Genomic DNA, 13,567 nt, shown 5'->3' with positions numbered 1-13,567 from the left:
ATTGACATCCTAACAATATAGTCGGTCCTCTGGGACTAGAGGATTGGTTCCAGGTCACCTGGGGATACCAAAAGTTGAGGATGCTCAAGTTCCTTACAGTTGGCCCTCTGTATCTGCAGGTTCCACATTTGTGGGCTCAACAGACCGCAAATGTGGAACCTGAGGATATGGAGGGCCAACTATACGAGTCTTGCAATCCATGTACATGGTGTATCTCTCCATCTATTTAGGTCTTCTTTGTTGTTTTCATCATTATTTTTAGTTTTGAGCGTACAGATGATGCACACATTTTTTTTACCTGTATATCTAAAGTATGTTATGCTTTCTTGGTGCTACTGTAAATGATACAGCCTTATTAATTTCAGTTTCCAACTGTTTATTGCTAGTGTGTAGCCTGTAATCTTGCTAAACTCATGCATTAGTTCTAGTAGCTTTTGTGTAGAATCTTTGGGCTCTTTTACACAGACAATCATATCACATATGAATAAAGTCAGTTTTATGTCTTCTTGTTAATCTGTATGTTTTTATTTCTTTTTCTTGCATTACTGCATTGTTTAGGAATTCTAGTATGATGCCAAATAGGAGTAGTAACAGTAGATAGACTTGCCCATTCCCAGTCTTAAGGGGAAAGCATTAAGGTTTCCATCATTTAAGTGTGTTAGCTGTAGGTTTTTGTAGATGTTCTTAATCAGGCTAGGTAGTTCCCTTTAGCCCTAGTTTGCTGAGAATTTTTTAATCATGAATGGATGTTGAATTATGTCAAAAACTTTTTATCTGTTGAGATGATCATGTATTTTTTCACCTGTAATATGCCAATAGAGCAAATACATTAATTGATTCAATCAGTGTTGAATCATCCTTTCATTTCTGGGATAAACCTCACCTAGTCATGATGTATTATCCTTTTTATAATTTCTGGATTCAATATGCTTGTATTTTGTTTAGAATTTTTTTTTTTTTTTTTTTTTTTGGCTGTGTTGGGTCTTCATTGCTGCACACAGGCTTTCTCTAGTTGCGGGAAGTAGGAGGCTACTCTCCATTGTGGTGTGTGGGCTCCTCACTGCGGTGGCTTCTCTTGTTGTGGAGCATGGGCTCTAGGCACTCGGGCTTCAGTAGTTGCAACACATGGGCTCAGTAGTTGTGGCACACAGCCTTAGTTGCTCTGTGGCATGTGGGATCTTCCTGGACCAGGGATCAAACCCGTGTCCCCTGCACTGGCAGGTGGATTCTTAACCACTGCACCACCTAGGAAGTCCCTGTTAAGAATTTTTGAATCTATGTTCATGAAGGATTTTGTCTTTATTTTCTTTTCTTGTAATATCTTTGTCTGGTTTTGGTGTCAGGGTAATGCTGGCCTCATAAAACAAGATGAAAAGTGTCCCTTCCTCTTCTATCTCTGGAAAAGTTTATATAAAACTACTTTTATTTCTTAATTAATCCCACATATCCTTCAGTGCCTGGATGTAAAATTGTCTCCTCAAGGAAGCCTTCCCCAGTCCCGCAGTACTGTTTATAACTCTGGTAACTGGTGGTGGTGGTGGTGGTGGTGGTGGTGGTAGTAGTGGTAGTGACAATAAGTGGTCTACAGGACAGTGTGCTTATGATGGCACAGGTCCTATATAATAAACATTTATCATTTATGTGAGAAATAAGCCCACTCGTCCAATTACCAAAGAAAGGACATGGAACCCTGGAGTACAGCAAAGCGAGACTAATATCGGTCTTGCAAGAGCAGGTGTCTGCTGGACAGGCACACTGGGAGGATTACAGCAAGCATTTTATCCCCTACTTCGCAAAACTCTCCCCTGGTTCCTCTTTGGCTGAATACTACAGGGTTCACATGCTTTCCCAAATGGTTGCCTACTAGTGAGGTTAAAATAAGTACTTTGTTGCTATTTGATTGGATGGTTTAGACTTCCTCCAAGAGGAAGTGACTATTACCAGCCTCCCTTTGTCTGTTAATTTTTTGGGCCGAGGCTTTGGTCACCTCAGCAAACTTTACTCCATTTTCTGGACATAAATCATAAAACATCTATCGTCCTTCACAATTTATTATCATATATAACATTCCCAGAAACCCTATGACGGAAGTATTATTGTTACTTCTTTACAAATAAGTAAATCAAGGCTCAGAGTTGCTAAATAACTTGTCCAAGGTCACACATTCTTTCGTCTGATCATCATTTTTTTATTGTGCGCCTACTAAACTTTAAGGTGCCAAAAACTGAACCCACAACAGAGTCTGCTCCCTTAGCCTCCCTGGGTCCTTTTTAAAGCATGGTCTCTGCATCACCAGCACCAGAATCACCTAGAAGCGTGCGCATTTTTCCAGGCTCCACTCCAATCTTCTCTAGTGAAAACTCAGGGCAGAGAGGGATATTGGAATCAGGAATGTGCATTTTGAATAAGCTCCCCGGATGATTTTAACGCACCACCTCTACTCCCAGAAGAGCTCTCGATTACATGCTGCCTTGTCTCAGTAGCTATTTGTAAATTTCTCATCCATTCCCTAACTGGACTGTAAGCTCCCTGCAGGATGCAGTCTCTTATGAGTGTTGGCACCCCAAAATAGCCAAGCACAGCATCTAGCCCACAGTCACTGTCCAACAGACAATCACTGAACTAAAATGAAACAGGGTGAGAACAACACAGAGCTTCAGGTGCTCACATCCATCCACACACAGTGCCTCTAATCCTCTTTCCTGACTGTGTCTCAGATCGCCCATTAGGTTGAGAGGCTTCACAAACAAGCCTAGCCAAACTAGCAGCACAGACAGGACTCTTTTCACCCGAGCTGGAGAGATATGTGGAGATGATCTCATTCCATCTCCTTTACCAGGTGCAGAAATCAAGCCTTGAGAGGAAAAATGACTAGTCCAGTGTACAACAATTCCCCCCAAGGTGAAGATCAGCACTGAAACCTTTCAACTCCTGTGCAAGGCCTTCCCCCCCATCACAACAAGTAAAGAAGCATAAGCGTGCCATTCAAGAGGGCTTCCTGGAGGAGGCACTGTCTATGGACTCTCCTTTGAGTTGACAGGGGAAAAAAAGTGTGGTGAAGAGGAGGAAAGAGATTTCCAAGGCAGCTCAGAGCTGCCCACAGCCTGGATGGGAGCTCAGGGGGCTCGGCTGTTTCACCGGAAGGAGAAGGAGACTCAGATCAGAGCTCTTGTCAGAAATGGAGGAGAGTGGGGATCAGTCTGTGGGAAAATGCCTAAGAAGAGGGGCTTTTTCTGGGAAAGAATTTTCCACAAACCCCCCTGTTGATCACCTGATAATGTAACAGGGAAGAGCCAAATCTGACTACATGTTGGATCTGTTTCTTTTACTTTAGCCTTTGCTTCCCATTGCTTTTGTTCACTGAAAGAATACTGTCTATACATAATGGCCTGCCTTGAGGAACACTGCCCCTCTGCCTGAATGTTAAAGCAAAGTGCCTTTGTTCAGAGAAACATGTGGACTCTGTCCATCTGTGGATGGCTGCGAGAAAGAAGAAATTAACACATACCCTCTCCGAGGCTGGCCATTCCAGGGGATATTTTAAAACTTATGGCCTTTTTACTTTACTTCCTCATCTCCTCCCACTCTCTGTGCTATAAAAGAAACTGGCATCCAAACCCTGACAAGATGGTTTTTCAGAGACACTAGTCTGCCATCCTCTCGGTCTGCTGGCTTTCCGAATAAAGTCATATCCCTTGCCTCAACACCTCAGAATCCAATTTATTGGCTTGTCATGCAGTGAGAAGAGCAGGCTTGAACTTGGTAACAGCAATATCACAGTCCCCAGGTCTGGCAAATACTTTCTGAGAACACCACACTCATCCCTTGACTCCAGAGCTAGCACCTCCTGGTCTCTTCTCTTAAAGACTTCCAGAAGAGAATACCTTTGGCTTCTCCGGGCCACACTGCCTCAGGGTGGCCTGTTCCTCCTCCAGGAAGTCTCCCTTTTACCATTTCCAAAGCTCTCCTTTCTCTGGTCTCTTAAGTCAGATAGTAATGAGTAATAGCTCCTGGCTACCCGCTTCTGCCAAGGCTTGACATTAAACATGCATCACATGCTATGAATTGCAAATGACGTTTATTGTGCAGACACCAAGACAACAGCACTTTAGATGCAGAGCCAGGAAGAGGGTTATATACACAGAAACATGTTTCCCTGGGGGCACCTCCAGGGGAAAGGCACAGGCTTTGAGATGGGATCCTCAACAGAATACCCTTTGGGAAAAGGACCACCAAATTGGCAATACAAGAAGGGGTGGGGAATGGGGGCATGGCTGGAAGCACAAACCTGGACAATGCAGACTCTTCCCCCGAGGACAGAGGGTGTCACTGGCTCCAGCTAATTGATTTGGAGAGAAAATATTTCAAAAACTGTATGTGGGCATCCCTTTCCCTGGCAATGCCATCAGAGGTGGATGACAAGGTTTGACTTGCTGTCAATTAGATGTACAGAGAGAGGCTTCTGCATTCTGGAGTGGGAGAGTCAAGGGTTGGAATCCATCATTATCTAAATGAGAAGGTCACACTGGAACCGCCACCTTCACCTGAGCCAGAACCACCTGTTTCAGAGCTATAACCTCCCCCTCCAGAGCTGAAGCCTGCTTCGATGCTACCTCCAGAGCCATATCCCCCTCCAGAGCCACATCCTCCTTGAGAGCCGCCTCCAGAACTGTATCCTCCTCCAGAACTAGGGCCTTCTCTAGAACTGTCTCCAGAACGATATCTGCCTCCAGAACTAGAACCTCCTCCAGAGCTATAGCCCCTCCACTGCTGCCTCTGGAACTGGACCCTCTGCCTCCTGAGCTATAAGTGCTGCTTCTGGAGCTGTATCCCCCTCCAGAACTTGACCCTCTATCTCCAGAGCCATGGCCTCCAAAGCCAGCCTGGATGCCATGTTTGAAGAAATGGTGCTGCTCGCCACAGCTGCAGAGAGAGAAATGGTGTTACACCCCTGTTCCAACTGCCTCGGCAGCCTCCGCCCCACATCCCACCCCCTAGGACAGGACCATACCCTCTACTTACACCCGGTCACATTGCTGCTGAGGTCTCCAGACCTCCTGCCAGAGACAGAGGGAAAATAACTCTTGACAGAGCACTTAGGAACTGTGCACACTGTTGTTCTACAACTTCCACCTACAAAAGTGCAGGTCTGCCTCAAAAATCAGCCATCGGGGCCTCACACAACCCATTTTCTTCTGAGCTACCAGATCACAGAGATGGGGACAGGCCCCACGTTTCTGCACAGCCTGGCATCCCAATCCATCTCAATTACTTGCTCTGATAAAATTTGTCAAAAGCAAATTCACTTCTGACTTTGAGACCCATTGTTTTATTTAAATCCATCTTGAAGAGTCTGATATGCAGAATCCAAGCCACGCCAGAAATTCAGAAATGAGGCTACGCTGTGAGCATTCAGTTCAGAGAGAACTGGGACTCTATACAGCCTCCCTGTCCTGCCCTCTAGCCCCATCCTCCCCTACTTCATCTGAAATCTTTCCCACTTCGTCTTGCAAGCTGGAGAGAGGAGACCCAGCCTCCAGATGGGTACCGAGCAGCAGCCCAAGCAACGCCACTCCCTCTCTGCCATAGTGGCTTGCTGGTGGCCTGAGTGGCTTTTCCCTTCTAGTTGCTTTGGCCAGACTAAATCACAAGGGATGCTGAGGACACTGACAATGTTCTCAGACCACGGAGGAAGGAAAGGCTCCCTTGGGAGGTTAGCAAATGTTCTATTTGTCACTCTAGAAACCTGCAAAGAGCTAGATCTGGTGCCTGCTCCAGGTGTGCATGCCCCAGCCAGGTGGCACCTTCCAACCCACAGCATCCCCATTCTGGGTCACAGTGTGGAGGGAGAAGAGGTCACATGCCCTGAAGACCTAGAAACCGATGTTTCAGACCATCTAGGACCAATCTGTGTTCACAGCATTGGTTTTCTCTTTCAGAAAAGACCAAGATTAACTTATTGCTTCATTTAGTTTTTTTTTTTTTACTATGGTTATCCTTTTTTTTTTTTTTTTTTTTGGCTGCGTTGGGTCTTTGTTGCTGCATGCGGGCTTTCTGTAGTTGTGGTGAGTGGGGGCTATTCTTTGCTGCAGTGCACAGGCTTCTCATTGTGGTGGCTTCTCTTGTTGTGGAGCATGGGTTCTAGGCACGGGGGCTTCAGTAGTTGTGGCATGTGGGCTCAGTAGTTGTGGCACAGGGGGTTAGTTGCTCCGCGGCATGTGGGATCTTCCTGGACCAGGGATCGAACCTATGGCGGACCCTTAACCACTGTGCCACTAGGGAAGTCCCTGCTTCATTTAATTTAAAATTTAATCTGCCTTGTTAGTCACTCCACACTGATAAGCCTACAGCCCTACAGTGTTGCCTTGTGTCCTGAACCTCTGCTCGGGGAGCATAGTGACATCAGCTCTCAGCCATCAGGAGGTCCTGCCCTTCCCTTTGCTTTCTCTGCCTTAGCCTCTAGCCTTGGCTCCAGGAGAAGAAAGGGTGGACCAGGGTACCCTCTGTCCTCCCGGGGCCCCTCACCTGCACTCCTCACCCTCCAACAGCTTGGAGGTGGCAATCTCTACATCCAGGGCCAACTTGACGGTCATGAGCTCCTGGTAGTCGTGGAGCAGCTGAGCCAGGTCCTCCCAGGCTTTTTGCAGGGCCTCCTCCAGCTCATTCAGCTTGTTCTTGGCATCTCTGAGGGCGTGCTCTCCCCTCTGCCCAGCATCTGCAGTGGAGTCTTGTACATTCCTACACTAGAAGAGAAGGAGAAAAGGTATCTGTTGGTAGAGGGAGTGCAGTCTGCCTTGGCAGAGGAAGAGAGGGAGGGGGCAGGGATGCGCAGGGTGTGAGAAGCCAGAATCACTGGCCCTGGAAGCCTTGGCTCCCCTGAGGGTTAATGCAAGCCTCAAACAACTTTCCGAGAGTTAGTTGCTGCTGTCTCTGAGCCACTGTCTTCCCAAGTCACCTTTGACCGGACCCTTATGCTTTCCCTGTAATGACCTTTGATCCTCCACAACCCAAGGCCAGAGTCCTTATCCCACTTTACAGTTGCAGGTGAAGACATCAGTGTGGACCACTTCGCAGAACTTCTGCTGCTTGTGGAGTCGGTTCTCTGCCCCACATTACCTCTTCCAGAGCTAATGTCCAACCCTGGGCCAACTCCCTGCAACACTCACTGCCCCCGCATCACACAGCTGGCTGTGCTCAGGGCTTGCACCAAATGGGAAGCTGCACCCGCGATCCGCGGCCAGCCGTGACCTCTAGCTTCATATGGTATTATTCCATTTCACCCATGTAAGCAATCCAAAAGTTAACGCAGTTCTATCCCGGCGCTAATCCCTACCGGAGAATGTCTCGTAGACCGCTCTAAAGACGGTCTTAATTATATTAAGCCCAAGGCGTTTGGGATCATAGGCTGGATCTCTCTCTCTCTCTCTCTCTCTCACGCGCACCCCCCTGCACACAACCTCCCACCCCACCCCACCCCGAGCCACACTCAGCCAGGGGAGCTGCAGCCATCCTAGGGCATGAATCCCACCTGCTTCTTCACTTGGGAGATCTCCCCTTGCAGCCTCTGGATCACACGGTTCAGCTCACTGATCTCCCTCTTGACCTCCTTCAGGCTGCCTCCATGCTTTGCAGCGGTAACGTGGAGCGCCCCGTAAAGTACAGGAAGAGGAGGACAGTTGCCGCTTGGGGAAAGCTCAACTTGAGCCAAGGAAGTCTGATATTGACAGGGAGGACCAACCAAGCTGAATGTCATGTCTGCATTCTTGGGAGATGGGAGACCATCTCACACCCCCAGAAGGATTCAGTGCCATTCTCGATTGAGGGCATTTGGGATTCCGTGGACACCCTTTCTTGGGAATGATGCCCAATTTCCATTAGACAAAACCACCAATAACCTTACTGGCTGCGGTGGAACCCCACCCGCCCAGAACTTGCCTTGCTGTAGTACACCTCCTCGGCCTCAACCTTGCTCCTCTGAGTGATATCCTCGTGGTGGACTTTGACCTCAGAGATGATGCTGTCCAAGTCCAGGATGCAGTTGTTGTCCATGGACAGGGTGACGCTGGTGTCGGTAATAGTCTGTTGTAGCTGGGACAGCTCCTCTAACACAGGGGAGGTCTGGCCATGGCATTCCTGCCCACAGCCAAAGGCAGTGAAGAGGGAGTCCCCTCCCCGGTGTCAGGGAAATACAGACTCTCAGACTAGGCATGCCCTGGGTGGGATTTAGAGAGATAGGGCCACCGTTCTCGGCTTCTGCCGGGTTGTGCTGAGAATTATGGGGAGGGGTCTGCATTTCTGAGCCTCCAAATTAATAGCCTTCACTATTTATGCAGTTTTGATAAGTCCCCCCAGAAAGAAGCCAGTCGACGGCAAATGCCTTAAATTGTACTTCCTGTTGCAGAAGTCATGTGTGTGCACTTGGGCAGAGAACGGGGAAGTATATTAAATTTTGACCTCTGAAGTGTATTAGACATAGGGATGGAAACGGGGTGGGTCTCTTCCTAAAGGGAGCTGGAATGAGGGGAGATTGTCCTGGGGGAGCTTTACGTCCTGTGACATCAGAGGAGAAAGTTCCTCTCCCCCAAGACCTACGCTATAGAAGTTCCCAGTGGCCTGGACAAAGGCAAATTGAAGTCACCCGTCCATAAACCCCAACCACACCACATTTTCCCCAATGGGGAAGAAATTCCTTTGGGGGAAAGTGTAGGAAGCCAGGGTCCATCCAGAGCAGCCTCCTTACTGGGTCAAAGAGAATTTTCGTGAACTCCAGGTCCTGTCTCAGCAAGTCCACTTTGACCGGCAGCGCCACCCTGTTCATGTAGATATTGTCCAAGTCCTGCAGGGAAGGTCAAGGCCTCTGGTGAAGCTCCTGCCCCCTGCCCCTCCCCGCCCTTGCAGCACTCTGTGTACGGGCCCTGCCCTGCCCTCTCTCTGCCGCTCCTTCACCCAGTCCCTGTTAGCTGCCCTCCAAAATCCCAGGCACCTCAGATGATCCACGTCACCACAGGACCTCATTCTGAGCGGAGTCCACGGCGCACCTCTGCTGGGGGCCCCACACCCACATCACTGCTCACACTCCCCCAAGACCATCAGAGCTCTGATTGGGACCAAGCTTTGTCAACCATTCTCTCCTTCCTGATTGAGACGCTGTGTGTTTCCACCAAAGAGCATAATGGCCTTTGTGGCTTTTAACAGTCCTCAACTCTCCCATCCTATCTATATATCCCACCTCTCCTGGATTTTACACCAAATCCTCTGCAGAAACCAGGCTGAGAAGCTACACTGTTGCCTTCAGGCTCAAACCTTTGTCAGCCCAACGGACAGCATCTTTAAGCAGGCAGTCTAAGGATGTCCCATACCTTCCTCAGCCCCTTAGCAGAAGATAAGTGCTTTCTATGTTTGCATCTTTCATGATCCAATATAGGCTCTGAGTAGGTTATTGATGGGAAATGCTCTAGCAAATTTGCAGAGCATTTCCAGAAGCTTGAACTATAGAGACACCTTTATTTCCAAGAGAACCAGCCATGGACATGGCTCACCCCTTTCCCTGGCTATTGCTATTTTCACTCAAGGTGTGCTCCAGCCTGTCTGCTTGGGCACAATGGGTTTCTCATGTACCCTCACCCCCACCCCGGCAATGACATTCTCTCACTCACCTTCTTAAGTGTCACAAAATCATTCTCAGCAGCTGTGCACTTGCTGACTTCATCCTCATACCTATTGGTACCCAGGGACACCGCTGTTAGATTAGTACTAGTTTGTTTCCTTCTTTTCTTTTCCCTTTCCTACTGGATTCACCCAAAATACTCCATTCTCTGGGAATACTAAACACTTTTGTCTGAATGGAAATGATGATATCCCAAACGAGGATGCTTTTCTATAAATTAACCCTCAAACACGTCGAAAACATCATCTCTAAAGCCCTAAATGTCTTCCTCACAAATAATCAGCGAAGATACACATGCCTCTCTCCACTTTATCACCACAAATGCAATTGGGGGGTGAGTGGTTTTCTGGGGCAATGATCGGATGGCTCAAATCAACATTTATCTCCATTTAGTGTTTACTCTGCCACCTACTTCTTAAAATCCTCGACAAGATCCTGCACGTTGTTCAGCTCTGAATCTTGTGACGTTCTTTCTGCAGGAAGTGTGTCAAAATAATTCTGCAGTTTGCCATGCATGCCTGGAAGAGGGGACCCAGGTTGGTGGTACGGGTGCTGACATCGATTTGTTGCAGCAGCTCCTGTTTGGTCTGCAGCACCTGCTTCTGCGGCTCCAGGAACCTCACCTGCGGTGACCAGAAGGAGAGCATGTGAGCTCTGAGTCACCTTTCCCACCAGCAGGCCAGAGTCAGCTCTGGTTGTGCTTTGGGAGGTAGAGAAAACTACGTGGCATCCTCCTCAGCAGCTGGACGGCAGATCACGCCAGGCAGAGCTTCTGAGCTCTCTGCCTCCACACTGGAAAAGTTTCGTAGGCTCCTAATGTTACATCTGGCACTTGCTACGCGGAGAACTCTATCCCCTACTTCACTGCCCACTATTTTGTTTGCTGCTCCCAAGACTCCAGGCCATCTCCCTCCCTAATCCCTAGCTGAATTCTCAGCAAAGGTCTCATAAACTCTGGGAAACACTAAAAGCAGGCATTCACTGGCACTGCTCCTAAGGGTGATGAGTATGAGGGCATGAGAGGGCAGGGCTCCTTGGTCCGGTTTTTAAGAGCTTTGTAAATTTCTTAGACAGGTTCCTCTGCCTTGAAATGGGAGAAAACCCTATCACACACCAAAGTGACACCAATTAAAAACTTTATGGGTTACAAAACTAAGAATGTTTCTCTTGAAGGCAGGAATTTCATTCATCTCCAAATAGATATTTCAGGCTCAGCTTCCCAGAATTTAATAGAGCAATAACTTCTAGGGAAGGAAGTATAATCTCAGAAAACGTTTTATCAATCCCTTCTAAAAACCTGCTGTCACATGGCCTGAACCTGTTACTCCATTACTTGTCTACATCAGTTTTTTTATGATTTTCAGAATTTTCCATTAGTATTGGTTTTTTAAGCTGAAACAATAAAGCCAAAGGCACAAATAATTCCTAACTGCAGATTCTTATGGAAGATGTAGCCCATGAAGCCTGCATCTTTCCCACGTGGATACTGCCAATTACCGAGGCCAGTATGACTGCACCTATGGCTCCGGGGAAAAAAAAAAGAATCTCTGTCATTTGTGTTTCAGTTAGCGCTAGAAGTAGGGCATCCTGAGCCTCCGACAAAGCCAGCTTCTCATGACTCAACTTGTCGATGAAGGAGGCAAATTTGTTGTTGAGACTTTTGATCTGCTCCTGCTTCTGAGACTTCACATTCTGTATCTCCGGGTCAGCTTTCACGTCGAGAGGCTGCAGGAGGCTCTGTTGATAGACACTTCGTGGATGCCTCCACCAGGGAATCCTCTAGGCCTGAAGCCACCGAGAACCCCCCCAAGCCTCCAAAGCCACCACCACTTCCAAAGTGGCCTCTATCAAAGCCACCACCACCGAAACTGCCACCTCCAGAGCCCCTGCCTCCTGCAAAGCCACCTCCTCTGCCACCAAATCCTCCACAGGAGCCAATATTTCCACCTCCTCCAGCCGCACTAGTGGAGATGCTCCTGGTCCCTCCAAGGCCAGCAAGACTCCGACTGCCACAGCTGCCTCCACCGAAGCCCCCTCCACCACCGCCATGGCGGCTCAAGCAGGAGAAGCTGGTGGCTGATCGCTGGCTCCCACCGGAGACCACAGCCCACCTCCTCCACCTCCTCCTCCTCTTCCTTGGGATTTGCGTGAGATCTGACAACTCATGATGCCTTTGCCCAGAGAAGAAAGGCGAAGCTTCCTGAGAAGAGTTCAGGTGGGAAACTTGATTCTGCTGTTGGGAGACTGTCAGGGTCCCCTTTTATACCCAGCAACTAGGTGTTGGTGTGCATGGGTGTGAGCCCCCTTATGCATGGGTTTGGTCTGCCTGGAAGCTACTCTTGGTGAGTGATTATCAAGCTGATAGTCACTAAAAATCTACTAATCAACTCCATCCCAGAATTTGCTTTGATTACAAACTTCTCCTGTTTATCTGGGCATCTGTCATGCAATTTGATTTTAGTAAAATTATCAAAAGAGGAGATCAGGATGTGGGTTTCTCAATCTGAAAAAAGGACCTTCCACACACTGCTGCTCCCTGCTCTGGATCAACCCAAGGGAGGCCAGCTTCCACTCGAGCCTGTGGCAGCTTTCCACCCAGTTCAGCTATTGAAAGACGTAACAGGTTTAGAGACTCCAGAGCCCCCTCAATACCAGCCTTAGAGTCCCCCTTGCTTTTCCTTCTGTGCCAGGAAGGGTTTCAACAAGTGATTTTGCAGAGCATGAATGTGATGGGGAGAAACACACATCTTCTCACAGAAAGAAGTTTGACCTAGGATGCTTCAAAAGTGCTGGCAGTTTGCAAAATATGTTAACTGTTTCCTCCCCATGCCACACCAGGACTCCACAATAGCCAGTCACTGAGGAGAGGAGAATTTTCTTTCCTGTAACCAGAAGTCTTTACAACCATCAACTGTGTGACTTTTCTATATGAAAACCCAGAGAATGAGGGGCTTTAGGAAAGGTCCTCTGTCCTTGGGTCTGCCTGACTCTGGGTATCCAACAAAAAGTTGCAATCAAAGGCTTCACACAACTCCAAGATCCAAGTGTATGTTGATTCGGCCAGTCTAATCATGTATTTCCTGGTGATCACGCTAAGCAATTAGGAAGCTGGGCTTCTCAGTGATACCCAGAGGTGGAGGAGCATCAGAAGGACCCATCAAGTCACCGAGCACACAGAGCACCCGCGCCTAAACTCAACCAAGGTCCTTCCTCGGTCCATGTGGCCAAATACATGGGGAGACACAGTGTGCAGTACTAGAATTGAACTTAACATCAAACGTTCTGGGTTTGAGTCCCAGTTTTGCCTTTTACTGCCTCTGTGACTTTGAATTAAACACTGAGGCTCTATATTCTTACCTATAAAATGGGAAGTTCATACAAACTGTTTTGAAGATGATGACACAATACAAATGTTAGATCTCATTATTGTTTTGGGTGAAGCAAAGAGATCTTCCTTTCCTTTCACCCTTGGCATCTTATTCTCCCTTCAGATGGCCATGACCATGCACTCCACAGCCATGCTGCAAGTTACAGAACCAGGATTTCCAGCTGCTAGGACAGAATTAGCATAGTAAAAAATACAAACTTTGAGATATAAACTGAGATTAAGTCCCAGTTTTATTGTATTTTAGTTAAATGACCTTTAGTTAAAAGACCCTCATTATCCTCTTTGAGCCTTGGTTTCCTCATCCATAAGAGTAAGAAGAAGAACATGGCTGTTGTGAAAACAGAACAAGATAAACAAATGCTAAGCACAGTTCCTAGTTAATAGCAGAAACTCAATACGTATTATTTACCTTCTCACACCCCCTCTCCCAAGTCTCTAATCCTGTGTCTTAAATACATAGCTGAGGTGGGGAAGAGGGTGAAAAACAAGGAGCTATTCAAGATGTTTGATTT

At 47.7% G+C, this 13,567-nt stretch overlaps 1 pseudogene; it reads right to left on the bottom strand.

Moving 5' to 3' along the window:
- Nucleotides 1-4,503: 4,503 nt before the first annotated feature.
- Nucleotides 4,504-11,833, bottom strand: LOC130832504 (keratin, type II cytoskeletal 2 epidermal-like; annotated as a pseudogene).
- Nucleotides 11,834-13,567: the final 1,734 nt, after the last annotated feature.

Source organism: Hippopotamus amphibius, chromosome 12 (assembly GCF_030028045.1).
Source record: "Hippopotamus amphibius kiboko isolate mHipAmp2 chromosome 12, mHipAmp2.hap2, whole genome shotgun sequence".
Classification (NCBI taxonomy): Eukaryota; Metazoa; Chordata; class Mammalia; order Artiodactyla; family Hippopotamidae; genus Hippopotamus; species Hippopotamus amphibius.
Note: the sequence above shows the minus strand (reverse complement) of the source record. Positions and strands in the feature narration are given on the sequence as shown.